This window comes from Protopterus annectens, chromosome 6.part0, assembly GCF_019279795.1.
Source record: "Protopterus annectens isolate FY-2018-M chromosome 6.part0, PAN1.0, whole genome shotgun sequence".
NCBI lineage: Eukaryota > Metazoa > Chordata > Ceratodontiformes > Protopteridae > Protopterus > Protopterus annectens.
Genome location: NC_056737.1, coordinates 1,056,872,193 through 1,056,888,338, shown reverse-complemented (window position 1 = coordinate 1,056,888,338; position 16,146 = coordinate 1,056,872,193). Strand labels below are relative to the sequence as shown.

General features: G+C 46.4%; 1 protein-coding gene across 1 annotated transcript in view; it reads left to right on the top strand.

Annotated features, from left to right (window-relative positions):
- ZFYVE1 (zinc finger FYVE-type containing 1) overlaps nt 1–16,146 on the top strand; it is a 568,277-nt gene that overhangs the window by 124,116 nt on the left and 428,015 nt on the right. The window lies entirely within an intron of this gene.

Genomic DNA, 16,146 nt, shown 5'->3' with positions numbered 1-16,146 from the left:
TAAGATGCAAGATGCCATGAATCCCAGAGCCTGCAGGATTTTCCTTGCAGTCAGCCTGGTGCAATTTACTAGTGCTCTGAAGTATTGAATTAGTTGCCCCTGCTTCTCTGGCGTGAGGTAGGCCATCTGGGTGTTTGTGTCCAAATTGGCACCCAGGAAAATTATCTTCAGAGAGGGCATTAGCCTTGATTTCTTTTTGTTGACTGTGTATCCCAGAGAGTTCAACAACATTATTACATAAGCCAGATGTTTCAGAAGAATGTGCTTGCTGTCCGCTTGGATCAGGCAGTCATCCAAATAGGGGTATATTTGTATCCCTTGAAGTCTGCAGTAGGCAATTACTGATGCCAGGCATTTCGTGAATACTCTGGGCGCAGTAGATAAGCCAAAGGGCAATGCAGAGAATTGATAATGGGTTGAACCTGCAAGAAATCTGAGGTACCTTCTGCAATTTTGTCTGATTGGGGCTTGCAGGTATGCCTCCTTGAGGTCCAGTGTTACCAGCCAAAACTCCTTGCCCAGCATGGGAAGAAGTTGCTGTAGAGTGAGCATCTTGAATTTTGGTACGAGTAGAAATGTGTTTAGGATGGATAGGTCCAAAATAGGTCTCCAATCTTTTCCCTTCCTTGGTACCAGAAATAGCCTTGAATAAAAACTTTGTTCGTGCGTAGATACCTCTTGAATAGCTTTCATGTTTGAGATCTGTAATTTGCCTTTGTGCCTTTGCCCTTTGATTGTGTGGCAGGTTTGGCATGTCTCTCATTTTTGGAAGGGTGTGAAAATGGAATTTGTAGCCTCTGTTTATAATGTCCAGGATCCATTTGTCCTTTGTGACAATATGCCAATTTTGTTTAAATAATGCCAGCTTTCCTCCTAAGGGGGCTGCCATTTGAGACTTGCTTGGCATGCAAAGGGGAAAGTCATTGGGTTTGCTTTCTGAAAGATTGCGAGTTATCCTCACCACCTCTTTGTGTAGGAGCTTGCCATTGTCTGCCTCTAAACGATCCTTGGGATTGTCCTCTGCCCCTCGGGCACCTGTATCTGCCTCTTTGGGGTCTGTCCGTGGCAGGAAAGGACCAGTTTTTGGAAGGCCAATTTCTACTAAAACGTGGGGGTTGTACCTGTAGAAAATCTTTCACAGTTTGCATTGATTTAGCCTTTTCCTCCATTTTCCTTAATACCTCCTCAGCATTAGCACCAAATAGTACATCCTTTTGAAGAGGGGCATCCAGTAATTTAGCTTTAACATGATCAGGCAAGGCTTGTTCCTTGAGCCAGGCATGCGTACGTATGACTGATCCTGTAACAGCAGCTCTACATGAGGCCTCTAGAGCATCAAAACCACATTGTAAGGTATGCTTACCCACTTGTTCTGCACTATGCATCAAATCCTGCAACTCCTTCAAGTCTGGTTGTTCAGGTTGTGACATTTTACTTTTCAATTGTGATAACAAAAACTGTTGGTATTTTAGCATATGGAACTGACAGTTTAAGGTCCTCATCGTTAAGGTAGCCGAGGTATATACCTTTTTTCCTCACCTTTCTAAGGATCTGGAGTCTCTCTCGGAAGGTAATGGATTTTTAGCAGTGGAGGCCTTAACTCCCTTGGGGCCCTGTGAGATGGTTTCTGGGTTGGCAGCATGGCTTTTGTATAGAAATTGGTGTGTCAGGAACCCTGTAGTACCTGTCAGGCTTAACTGGAGCTGGAGGTAGAGAGTCCGGGTTAAGGCAGGCCTCCGAGTAAACATCATCTAGGATGTCCAAGACAGGAGATATAGCCAGAGGCCTGTGTTGAGGTAGCAAGAGAAATTCCCTAAGCATTTTCTTGGAATCTGAATAATCTTGGCCTTCCCAGTGGAAGTGTTCCCTTAAGGTATGCAAAGTTTCCCCAAATGAGTAATCCTCAGGGGGGGGATACAGAAGGGATGGACTCCTCCGCATCAGAGTCTTCAAAAGGGGAGTAAGAATGTTCCTGATCATCAGAGTGCTCTGAAATAATGGAGCCCTGGTCAGAGGAGGGGGAATCTTCCTCCACTCTGGGCCTTTTGTCCGGTGGGGGCTGAGAACCTCTGATAAGAGTAATTAAATCCTCAGCCATTTTAAGCATCTGTTTCTTAGGCATGGGGCCTGTAGATGGGCCCTGTGTAGCTTGTCTCTTAGAGTGCAAGGCTGCTGTAGACTTAGTGAAAGCCTTGATGGAGAAAGAAGAGGAGGGTCTGAAGACAGCTTGAGTGGAGGTGGACCTGTCCACATTCTGAGTTTCAACGCCAAGAGTGGCTTCGGTATCTGCAGTCAGGGTGTGGGCCGAGGAGCCTGCGACCTCGGGCACAGGAGACACTGCCAAAGAAGTGTCGTCGGTAGTCAGGGGCTGTGTAGGCACCTCGCTGAGAACCGGACCACGTGGAGTCGGCTTTGGCGTGGTGTCTATAGAGGCCGCGGACCTCGTGTGTCGGTCCTTATCTTTGCATTTTTTAGACAAAACTGGAGTCGGAGTATCCGACGACATAATATAGTTAAATGCTTTCCTAAAATAATGCTGGGCGAACTCCGCCCGACGCTTAATGGTGCGTTTGTTGAATGTAGCACAAAAGCGACAGACTGAGACGTCGTGGTCTGGGCCTAAACAAGGTATACAGAGAGAATGGAAATCCTTATGCGTTATTTGCTTCCCACAAGAAATACAATTATTAACTTTGTCTGACATCGATCTGAGGCAAGAAATGTTTCCCCAACGGGGTACTTAGCTTTCAAGAAGACTTTGGTTTCCAAATTTTCGTAATCTTAGGAGCTGGCTGACTGGCACTTGCAAACTGCTTCTGTTTCGGGCACCGCGCGGCAAGAAAGACTGAAGAAAATGGCGTCGGCTGGTTCCTTTATACCCCTGTCGCACTGATGTCAGGGAAGAAGCGACGACAACCGACGCCGGACCTAGACTTTGGAATTCGGCCGACCGAGGACCCGCCTGATGGCAGGAGAACCCATCTGTTATGACTGCAGCTGTATGCATGATGAACATCCCATTCCTACCCATTCTGCAAGCTAGCCATGGCCCTGTGGAACATGACATTGGACATGCAAGTCCATCCGCAAGCTCAATTCCTGCCAGGCAAACAAAATTCACTGGCAGACAACATAAGCAGAAATCTCCTAGACCCACACGAGTGGCTGTCAGAGCCCAGCACCTTCAACCTTCTGATTCAGAAATGGGGGACCCCAGAGGTGGACTTTTTTGCCTCCCCCTCCCCACAACCACCAGCTCAGCAGATTCTGCACCAGGAACCCTCACAGCAAAGCCTGGAAAGTGGATGCCCTATCCTTTCAGTGGATAAATCTCTCAGTTTATGCTTTCCCACCTCTGCCCCTTCTCTCGAGAGTATTACTCAAAATAAGACAGGACAGACCAAGGGCGATTCTGATTGCCCCGGACTGGCCACACCAGCACTGGTACCCACTCCTGCACAGCCTGACATCGGTGCCACCATGGCACCTACACCAGAACCCTACCCTGCTGTCTCAGGAGGGGCAGATTTTGCATACGCAACTGCAAACCCTAAATCTTGTAGCCTGGCTTTTCCCTTCAATCCTATTCCAGCAGCTCTATGCAAACAGGTGTTGGACATCATTCTTGAAGCCAGAAGACCCAGTACAAGGAAATCCTATGCAGATAAGTGGAAAAGGTAATGCTCCTGGTGTCTGTCTAACGAACACTGAAGAAGGCGGATATATAATTGAGCCGAAACCGGTCTGTTTATTGTGCTTTAGACAAGCTAATAAATTTATACAGCTTGCCATGATCTGCTGGCTGAGTTTTGTTTCTTGCATTTCGTTTTGAGCTGTACAGTTGCCGTACAGGCAGGACATCACTTCATTTTGCATTTCTAAGCAAACAATATCTAAATGGATAGCACATTGCATTAATTTCTGCTACAAGCACCATAGGAATGCAACCCCGCAGGGAGTCAGAACACATTTCACTATGGCAACATCTACCTCTACAGCATTTCTCAGGGGAGTCCCTACCAGGGACATCCTGAAAGCTGCTACCTGGAGTTCAGTACACACTTTCACCAAGCACTACCATTTGCCTATCTTCTCCAAATCCAGGGCAGACTTTGCAACAGCAGTCCTGCAGGGCATTTTAGCCAGCCATAACTCTTCTTGACTGTCTCCACCCTTCTTCAGCTTTGGGAATCCACCCAAGTGTGATGACTGCAACAGTGAAACACGAAGAACATAGTACAGTTGTGTACACTTACCATAAATGTAGATGTTCGAGTATATTCACTGTTGCAATCTTTGTTTCCCTCCCTCCAGCCCCCTGCTTTTTCTCTCTCTCTCTCTCTCTCTAAACTCTCTATGACTTTTATCACCTCCTTTCAGGGGTATTGGTGTTTACTTTTTACTGGTGGTGTTTTCCTCCAGCATAACTTAAGTACCTTTGCGTGGGCTCCTGATATTTGGGGCAAGAAAAACTAATTTAAAGGAGTTGGATGCCTGTTTTTATAACCCTGATGTCAGTCCTGGAGCGACAGCAACCAATGCAGAAATACTAAGTCTCTGGTATTTGGGGTGACTGAGGGCTACCTGCAGGCAGATAACTCAAGTGTGATGACTGCAACAGTGAATACACTCTTAACATCTACATTTATGGTAAGTGTGCACAACTGTACTTTCTGCACCAGGGAGCATCACTATTTGGCTTGGAAAGTGGATGTGCTGTCCTTCTCCTGGGTCAATCCATCGGTCTACACCTTTCCTCCACTACCTCTCATCCCTAGGGTAGTGCTCAAAATAAAGGAGGAAAAACCAAGGACAATTCTTATTGCTCCAGACTGGCCTAGTCAGCACTGGTACACACTGCTGCACAGCCTGTTCCCATGGCATCTCACTCAAATTCCAGCCCTCCTGACCCAGAGGGAAGGAGAATTCATGCATCCCCAATTGCAGACCCTCAATTTGGCAGCTTGGTTTATTACATAAACCCCCGATCAAACTGCCAACCTCAGCAAACTGGTTCTAGATGTTGTACGTGAGGCCATATGCCCTAGCACTAGAAAGTCTTATGCTAACAAATGGAAAAGTTATTAACCTGGATTCAGGCAAAGGGAGGCAATACGGCACAGCCCTCGCTCCCTCTCATCCTGGATTACTTAGCTGACCTGCTACACAGTGATCTCTCTTTTTCTTCTATTAAGATTCATGCCTCTGCTACTTTGCTCATTTCCCCACTGAGTAGCCCCTTTTCTCACACCCTCTGATCAAACAGTTAAGAGCGGCTAGCAACTTGCCACCCAGAAGCGCACCAACCCCAGCTTGGGACCCTAACTTTGTGTTGTAAAAGCTCACCCTGCCCCCATTTGGACCAGCCTCTTCAGCAGATCTAATATTTCTCTCCTGGAAGACAGCTTTCCTTCTGGCCATCTCTTCAGCCAGAAGGGTCTCAAAGCTGCAAGCACTCATGGCTGTGGAACCCTTCATCATCTTCCATGCTGACAGAGTATCCCTCAGGACTAACCCATTCTTCATGCCCAAGGTGGTGTCCAGCATGGCTCTCAACCAATCCATTCATTTGCCCACCTTTTTCCGTAACACACAGAACAAGGGGGAAAGGATCCTGCACTCTCTAGGTGTGCACAGACAGCTCAGATTCTACCTAGACAGAACTAAATCCTTCAGAAAGTCTGATCAATTGCTGGTTAGCTTTGCTGCAGGGGCTGAGGGCAAAGCCATCTCCAAACAAACAATTTCCAAATGGGTAGCACACTGCATCCATTTCTGCTACAGGCAGCATAGAAAGCCTCCCCCCAAGGGGGTCAGGACTCACTCCACCAGAGCAGACTCCACATCTGCAGCTTTCCTCAGAGGAGTCCTTATCAGGGACATCCTTGAAGCTGCCACCTGGACATCTGTTCACACCTTTACCAAACATTACCACCTGTCTGTCTTCTCCAAATCCAGGGCAGGGTTTGCCTCTGCAGTCTTGTAGGGCATCCTAGCCAGCCTGTAGATGTTCTTTGTGTTTCACTATTGCAGTCATTGCATTTGGGTAATCTGCTTGCAGGTTGCCCTCAGTTGGCCTGATTAACGCCTTGGGTCCTGCGTCAGTTGCTGTCCTTTGGGTCCTGCATCTGTTGCTTTCCCTTCTTCCATGACGTCAGGTCATCAGGGGTATAAAACATGCAGCCAATGCCATTACATCAGTCTTTCTTGCCGTGCGGTGCCCGAAGCAGAAGCAGTTCGCAAGTGCCGGTCGGCCGACTCCTGAAATTTTCATTTTCGAATTTCAGAACTGAAGTCTTAAACTAAATGCTAAGTACCCCGTTGGGGAAACTTTTTCTTGCTCCTTACTGATGTCAGTAAAAGTTAATTGCATTACTTGTGGAAAGCAAATACCTCATAAAGATTTTCATTTGTACTGTATTCCTTGCCTAGGCCCTGACCACGACGTTACCTTGCTGTCGGTTTTGTGCAACATTTAATCAGTGCACTGTCCGTCGTCTGTATATTTTTGCCTCTAAATATTTCGGTTCTCGGTTTAATTATCCAGAAATGTCGGTTAGCTATCAGACTACTGGGATTCCGAAAAAACGCAAACATAAAGACAGAGACAGGCCGCCGAGGTCCAAAACTGCCGACAATGCTTCTCATAAGCCAGTCGCCAGTTCGCCGGTACTCAGAGGCGCTTTCACAGCCCCTGATACCCGCTACTTCTGATTTGCAGGCCTCTACTTTGACCCATTCGGAGTCCGATATGCCGCGAGATACTTCAGCTATGGAACCTGTGGATGTCTCTACCTTGGATGGATCTGGAACCGCTTTGCAGGCACCAGCTTCTGAATGTATTCAGGCCTACGGTCTTGCTTATTAAGCCGACGGCTCCTTCATTTAGGCCTAAATCTCGAACCATGTCCAAGAAACTGATGCCCAGGCCGCATGCTCAGGCCTCTATGCCTAAAAAAAACAAATGTTAAGAATGGCTGAAGACCTTATAGCTCTTATCAGGGGAAGCCAACCTCCCCCTTCTAAGAGACCTAAGACTGCCCTTGGGCTTATCTACTGTGCCCAGGGTATTCACAAACTGCCTAGCTCCAGTTATTGCACTTTGCAGGCAAAGAAGTATTCAGATGTACCCATACCTGGACGATTGTCTAATTCAAGCAGAAAGCCAGGACATACTTTTAAATAATCTGGCCTTTGTAAAAAAGGATTCTAACTTGTCTGGGGTACACCATAAACATAAAGAAATCACAACTGGTACCCTTTCAACAAATTACATTCCTGGGAGCAAGCTTGAATACAACTTCCCTGATGGCTTACCTCACGCCAGAAAAGTAAATTCATTTGACAACATACTTCAAACAAGTGGCCACAAAAACCCTTTCTGCAAGACAAATACTGCCTTTGGGTTCATGGCCTCCTGAATTCTTCTAATTCCATGTGCAAGACTGCATATGAGGAAACTACAGTGGTATCTAAAAAGCCTATGGAGTCGACATTCTCACAGCCTAGAAACAATGATTCCCATCATACCTTGCTTACGCTTAGAGTTCCTTTGGTGGGCAGAGGCCTGCCACCAAAACAAGGGACTACCTTTCACACCACCCCCTGCCGCCCAAACCCTAACAGATGCATCAGACTATGCATGGGGGGGCTCACCTGGCAGGGAAGTGCATTCAGGGCAAATGGAACCCAAGTCAAATGCACCTGCATATCAATTAAAAAGAAATGACAGCCTTCAAGGACTACATTCTTCCAGGACAACTAATGGTAAAGACAAACAACACCATGGTTATATGGTACATAATCAGGGGGGTAATCATTCTTACCCCCTCTGCAGACTAGCCATGGCATTGTGGAACACAGCCTTGAGCTACCAAGTGCACCTACAAACTTCATTCCTGCCAGGGAAATTAAGTACACAGGCAGACGGACTAAGCAGAAACCTCATGGACCCACACGAGTGGAAACTGGAACCAAGGATTTTCAGCATGTTGACAAATTTTGCACAAGGACTCCCCACAAACAAGCCTGGAAAGTGGATGCTCTGTCCCTCAGCTGGAAAAACCTATCAGTCTATGCCTTCCCCCGCTGCGTCTGCTCTCCAAAGTACTACTAAAAGTCAAACAGGACAAACCAAGGATGATTTTGATTTCTCCAGACTGGCCACGCCAACACTGGTACCCCCTCCTGTGGAGTGTGTCACAGTTATCTCCATGGCACCTGCCTCAGACTCTTTCCCTGCTGTCTCAGCAGGAGAACCAGATTCTGCACCCTCAGCTTCCGACACTTAACATTGCAGCCTGGCTAATTACTTAAATTCTCCCTTACCATCCCTCAGCAAACCTGTGATGGATGTCATCTTAGAGGCAAGGAGACCTAGTACTAGAAAATCTTATGCTGAAAAATGGAAAAGATTCTGTGCCTGAAACCAGTCTCAATGGATGAGCACAGCAGCAGCCAATTTACCTCAGATTTTACAGTACTTAACTGAGATGCTTCACAAGGGCATGTCTTTTTCCTCCATTAAAATCCACACCTCAGCCATTTCAGCTCATTATAACACAGAACCTCCCCTCTTCTCTCATCCACTGCTCAAGCAGTTCCTCAGAGGGGCCAAATTTTTGAGACCACCCAGGAGAGCTCCAGTCCCAGTCTGGGACCTTAACTTTGTATTGGAGAAACTCCCTCTACCTCCTTTTGAGCCAGCTGCTACTGCAGACTTAAAATTTCTTTCTTGGGGAAAACAGCTTTCCTTTTAGCAGTCACTTCAGCTAGAAGGGTATCTGAATTACAGACCCTCATGGCAGTGGAGCCTTTCATCATCTTTCATGCAGACAAGGTGTCACTCAGAACCAATCCATTTGTCATGCCCAAGGTGGTATCCAATGTGGCTCTTAATCAGTCCATTCATTTGCCAACCTTCTTTCCTAATCCACAGAACAAAGGAGAACAGATACTGCATTCCTTGGATGTGCACAGACTACTTAGATTCTACTTGGACAGGACTAAACCTCAAAGAAAATCTGAACAACTGCTGGTAGCATTTGCTGCAGGGGCAGAGGTGAAAGCTGTTTCAAAACAAACCATTTCTAAATGGATGAGCCATTGCATTCATTTCTGCTATAAGCACCATGGAAAACCTATCCCCTAGGGGATCAGACCTCACTCCACCAGGGCTGCATCTACTTCTACAGCTTTTCTCAGAGGGGTTCCTACCTGGGGCATCCTAGAAGCTGCTACCTGGAGTTCTGTAGATATTTTCACCAAGCATTATCATTTGCCAATTTTCTCTAAATCCAGAGCTGGCTTTGCCACTGCAGTCTTGCAGGGCCTTATAGCTGGCCCTAATACTATTTAAACTACTCCTCCCAGCCATAGCTTTGGGAATCTATCCAAATGTAATGACTGCAACACTGAAACACGAAGAACATAGTACAGTTGTGTACACTTACCATAAATGTAGATTTTAGAGTGCATTCACTGTTTCAGTCCTGGTTACCCTCCCTCCTGCCCCCTAACTTCTTTTGGCTATACCTCTACTTTCCTTTACTATGCTTAAAAGCCGTTTTGGTGTATTTGCTTTTTTGTTGGATGTATACCTTTGTGTTTTTTTGTTTAATTGCTTCCCATTGTGGGGCACCTGACATCTGGGGCAAGAAAAACTGATGTAAAGGCATCGGCTGCATGTTTTATACCCCTGACAATCTGATGTCATGGAAGAATGGACAGCAACCTACGCAGGACCCAAGACTTTGTTAATCAGGCCGACTGAGGGCAACCTGCAAGCAGATTACCCAAATGTAATGACTGCAACAGTGAATACACTCGAATATCTACATTTATGGTAAGTGTACACAGCTGTACTTTTCCTCGACTGTCTCCACCCATTTCCTCAGCTTTGGAGATCAACCCAAATGTGATGACTGCAACAGTGAAACATATGAAGAACATAGTGCAATTGTGTACAGTTACCATAAATGCAGATGTTTGAGTGTATTCACTGTTGCAGTCCTAGATGTCCTTCAAGGATGCATCTGCAGTCATAACATATGGGTTGTCCTGCCTCAGGCAGCCCTTCGGTCGGCCGGATTCCAAAGTCTGGGTCTGGCCTCGGCTGATGTCGCACTTTCCCCGACGTCACAACTCCTGCGGTATAAAGGCATCAGCCGACACCATTTTCCTCAGTCTTTCTTGCCGCGCGGTGCCCGAAGCAGAAGCTGTTCGCAAGTGCCGGTCGGTCAGATCCAGAGATTTCAGCTACCGAAAACTTCGAAAAAAGCTAAGTACCCCGTTGGGGACTCTTTCTTGCCTCAGCCGATGTCAAAGTAAATAATTGCTTAACTTGTGGGAAACAAATACCTCATAAGGATTTCCATTCTTACTGCCTTCCTTGCTTAGGCCCAGACCACGACGTATCAGCTTGTTTAGCCTGTGCCTCCTTCAACCGACGGACTCTTAGATGTCGGTCGGAGTTTGCAGAGGAATTTTTTGGTACCGCTTTTGCTTATAAAATGCCGTCGGAGACTCCGACTTCGCATATGGCCAAAAAACGCAAGGAAAAGGACCGACACTCGCAGCCGGCCGCGGTTTTGGCTGAATCCACGGCTAGACCTACAGCGAGTGTCTCTGTTTCGGCTGAAACCGATTCCCCGGTTATTGCTACTACCGAAACCATACCTCCGACCACCGAGGCCAGAGAGGCCCGGCCGAGTCGGCCTCAGAATTCCCTACCGAAGCTAGTGCTCAAGAATTGTCCGACACCATTCCTTTGGACATTTCTACTGCTGCACGTGGGGCAGCTAGGCCTCCAGCTTCTATGTCTATCAAGGCCTTCTCCAGGGCAAAAGCTGCCAAGCTTTCAAAAAATTTGCTTGCCAAATCACCTTCCCAGAGGCCTTCCTCCAGTTCTAAGATCCTCAGTCTTGCTGAGGACCTTATTTCCTTAATTAGGGGTTCCCAACCTCACCCAGACAGGGCCTCCCAACCTCCTCCAGACAAAAGGCCCAGGACTGATCCCTCTGAACCTCTTTCCTCAGATTACTCTTCGGATGGATCTGATTTGTCAGACCATCAGGAAGGGGCCTACTCTCCTTATGAGGATTCAGATGCAGAAGATTCTATTCCTTCCGCCTCCCCACCAGAAGAATTTTCCTTTGGGGGAGACTTTACACTCCATGAGAGAGCACTTTCAATGGCAGGATCAGGATTTCTCTGATCCTAGAAAAATATTAAGGACCTTTTTACATTTGCCTCAGCATAAGCCCTTAGCCATACCTCCTGTTGTGACCGTAATTGATGATGTGTACAATGATGTCAGTACTGCACCTGATTCTCTTCCCCCGGCCCCTGCCAAACCTGACAGATATTACAGGGTCCCAGATTCTCATTTTCACCTATATAAAGCCCATGCTGCAGACCCAGAAACTATTTCTCAGGGCCCTAAAGGGGTTGCAGCTGCTACTGCCAAGAATCCCCTTCCCTCTGAAAGAGAGTCTAGAGCACTAGAGAGATGGGGGAAAAAAGGTATATACATCTGCTACTCTTTCTGCCAGGGCATTAAACTTGTCAATTCCATATGATACAGTACCAAGAATTTTTATTAGATCAGCTGAATAAGAAGCTTTCTTCTCCTGAACCTTTAGACCGTAAATCCATTCAGGATTTGGTACACAACTCTCAGCAGGTCAGTAATCATTTTTTAAAGTGTGGCTATGATGCACTGGAGGCTTCATTTAGATCAGCTATGACTGGGGCAGTAATTCGTAGGCATGCCTGGCTGAAGGAGCAGTCTTTGCCAGACCATGTCAAGGCTAAACTCCTCGATGCTCCAATGGAGAAACAAAGTTTATTTGGCTCCCCTGCACAGGAGATTCTAAAGAAGGTGGAAGAAAAAGCAAAATCTGTGCAAACAGTAAAGGAATTCCTGCAGGTCCAACCTCCGAGGTTCAGCAGAAACTGGCCTACAAAGAATTGGTCCTTTCCAGACACCTCCAGAGCACAGAGGGGCAGGAGCAGACGCCCTAGAGGCAGAGGTCAATCCATAGGTGCCTACAGGGGCCGTCAGTGGCAGCCTGCCAACCAGAGGGGTAGTGCCACAGCTACAACTGCAGCCACTACCACAGGACAGACCCAATGACTTGACTCTGATGCCGCCTACCAGGATCAACTGGAAGCTCCCTTGGGTGGAAAGCTGACTCTATTCTCCAGAAACTGGCATTGCATTACAAAGGATACATGGACATTGCAAACAATAGACAAAGGATACAGGTTTTACTTCCACACTTTGCCAAAAAGGGGCGGAATGCCAAACCTTCCACCAAACCAGAAGGCAGAGGCTTAAAGACAAATCAGCAAACTTCTTCAAATGAAAGCTATAGAAAGGATACCATCTACAGAACAAGGCCAAGGATTTTACTCAAGATTATTCCTGGTACCAAGAAAAGAAAACCAATGGAGGCCTATTCTCGACCTGTCCGCGCTCAACACTTACCTCATTGTGCCAAAATTCAAAATGCTGACCCTACAGCAACTTCTTCCCATGCTGGGCAAGGAGTCTTGGCTGGTGACTCTAGATCTCAAGGAGGCATACCTGCACGTCCCTATACGACCAGATTGCAGAAGACACCTCAGATTTCTTGCAGGATCAGAGCATTATCAATTCTCAGCATTGCCCTTTGGCTTATCTACTGCGTCCAGAGTATTCACGAAATGCCTGGCATCAGTAATTGCACATTGCAGACTTCAGGGAATTCAAATTTATCCATACCTGGACGACTGCCTAATACAAGCGGACAACAAGAAGAAGTTATTAAAGGACCTGGACTGTCATATTCCTGCTACAGGCCTTGGGATACAGTCAACATCCAAAAGTCAAGACTAGTGCCATCCCAAAGGATAACCTTTTTGGGTGCGGATCTGGACACAGTCACTCAGATGGCTTTTCTCACAGAAGAAAAACAAAAACAACTTCCAGATTTTCATGATTTTAACAAGACAAACTCAGCTTACTGCAAGGAAAGTCCTGCAGGCCCTGGGTTACATGGCATCCTGCATAATCTTAATTCCTCATGCCAGACTGCATATGAGAAAATTGCAATGGTACCTAAGGAATGTATGGTCTCAACACAGTCACAGTCTAGAAACCATGATACCAATTATTCCATGCCTTCAACAGGAATTCCTATGGTGGGCTCAGGCCTGCCAGTCCAACAGAGGGTTGCCTTTCAACAAACCAAACACAAGGCAGACCATCACCACGGATGCCTCAGACCAAGGATGGGGAGCACACATGGAGGGCAAATGCATCCAAGGCCTATGGCCTCAAGTACAGCTAAGCATGCACATAAACCAAAAGGAAATGCTGGCAGTGAGGCATGCAATCGAGGCATTCAAACCATTCCTCCAGCAAGGACATCTGTTAATAAGGACAGACAACACCACGGTCATGTGGTACATAAACAAACAAGGAGGCACACATTCCTACCCTCTATGCCGGATGGCAATGAATCTGTGGAACCTATGCCTGAATCTCAATATCCAGCTACAGGCCAAATTGTACCAGGAAAAGAAAATTCACTAGCAGACAGTTTAAGCAGAACTACCACGGATGCACACGAATGGATGCTGCATCCAGACATCTTCAAACTCATAACAAAGAAATGGGGAATGCCAGAGATAGATCTGTTCACCTCCCCACTCAACCACCAACTGAAAAAATTCTGCTCAAGGACATACCACCCACAAGCCTGGAGGGTGGACTCTCTCTCTTTCAGCTGGAATGCACTAACAGTATATGCCTTTCCACCTCTCCCATTGATGTACAAGGTTCTACTGAAAATCAGGGAGGAACAGCCAAAGGTGATACTAATAGCTCCGGACTGGCCAAGGCAATACTGGTATCCGCTACTCAGAAACATGTCTCAGGTGAACTCATGGCCTCTTCTCCTGTGGCCGCTTCTTCTAACGCAGAACAATTTCAAGACCCTGCATCCAAACTTGACAACATTGAAACTAACTGCCTGGAAAATTCCTTAAAACCAAACCAAACTGTTTTATCTCAGAGAGTGAAGGACATCATCCTGGAGGCTCGCAGACCTTCCACAAGGAAGACATACTCAGCTAAATGGAAAAGATTCCTCATTTGGAGCACATCAAAGGGCACAGATGCTTCAGTGGCAAACCTAGCACACATTCTAGAGTATTTAGCAGAATTGTTCCACAATGGCCTGTCTTATTCCTCCATTAAGATTCATGCTTCAGCAATTTCAGCAGAATACAATATGGATCCACCTATCTTCTCTCACCCTCTGCTCAGACAAGTTTTGAGAGGGATCAAAAATGTTAAACCTCCAAGGAGACCCCCTCTACCTGCATGGGATCTCAATTTCGTGCTGGAGAAATTTAACACTACCTCCTTTTGAACCAGCAGCATCAGCAGACCTACAGTTTCTATCTTGGAAAACTGCTTTTCTTCTGGCAATCACTTCAGCAAGAAGAGTATCCGAGTTACAGGCATTAATGGCAGTGCAGCCTTTTCTTATTTTCCACCAGGATAGAGTGTCACTGAGAACCAATCCTACTTTCATGCCAAAGGTGGTATCCAGGGTATCCTTGAACCAAGCTATTCATTTGCCTACTTTCTTCCCTAACCCACAGAACAAAGGAGAGAAACTGTTGCACACCTTGGATATACACAGACAGCTACGCTACTATCTGGACAGAACTAAGACCAACAGAAAAACTGACCAACTTTTTGTAGCATATGCAACTGGGGTGCAAGGAAGAGCAATTTCCAAACAGACAATTTCTAAATGGATAGGAAATTGCATTCGTTTTTGCTACTCCTTTCATGGAAAGACAGCGCCTGAAAATATCAGGCCTCATTCCACAAGGACCACAGCCACCACTACAGCTTTCCTACGAGGGGTGGCTACCAAGGACATTTTAGAAGCTGCTACTTGGAGCTCCGTGCATACATTTGCCAAGCATTACAATCTACCTTTATACTCCAGATCCCAAGCAGGGTTTGCAACTGCAGTTCTGCAGGGGATTTTATCTACACCATCCTTCTCTTAGTACCTCCTCCCCCAGTTTGGCTATGGTATTCTACCCATATGTTATGACTGCAGATGCATCCTTGAAGGACATAGTACAGTTTTGTACCTACCATAAATGTAGATGTCCGATAGGTATGCATCTGCAGTCAGGATTACCCACCCTCCTTCCCCTCTGTGGTTTTCCTAGGGTGCTTACCCCTCTTTCAGCTAACTGGGGGAATCTATTATGGTCTATTTGTTTGTTTGTATATGTATATATATGTATATAATTTGCTACTGTTTGGAACTTTCCAGCATTATCCTTCCTAGAGGGCACCTGGCATCTGGGGCAAGAAACACTGAGGAAAATGGCGTTGGCTGATGCCTTTATACCCCAGGAGTTGTGACGTCGGGGAAAGTGTGACATCAGCCGAGGCCAGACCCAGACTTTGGAATCCGGCCGACCGAAGGGCTGCCTGAGGCAGGACAACCCATATGTTATGACTGCAGATGCATACCTATCGGACATCTACATTTATGGTAGGTACAAAACTGTACTTTTCCCTCCATCCCCCTCTTCTTTCTTCTCTTTCCTTACAAGGGACATATTGGTATTTACTTTCTACTGGTGGGGTTCTTCCACCAGAACCTGGCTCCCACTTGGGGGCTCCTGACAGGTTAGGGCAAGAAAAACTGATGTAATAGCGTCGTCTGCCTTACTTTATACAACTGACGACCTGACGTCAGTCCTGAAGCGACAGCAATCGATGCAGAAATACTAAGCCTCTGGTATTCAGGCTGGCCGAGGGCTACCCTGGCAGGGATAAACCAAATGTGATGACTGCAACAGTGAATACACTCAAACATCTACAGCATCTCCATTTATGGTAAGTGTACACAATTGTACTTTTATAAAGCTGAAAGTATATATTTAGTGGATTTTCTGCTTAAGTAGTAATTAGTGACATGTAATGCAGATAATTGATAAAAATATCATAGTGCAGTTCACCTTGGTGCTCACGTTGCATCCAGATCAATACTGTTAGGGACTAAGAGAAAAGGAATGTTTTAATCTAGGTTTAATCAAGCCCACTTGTCTGGACAGTTGCTA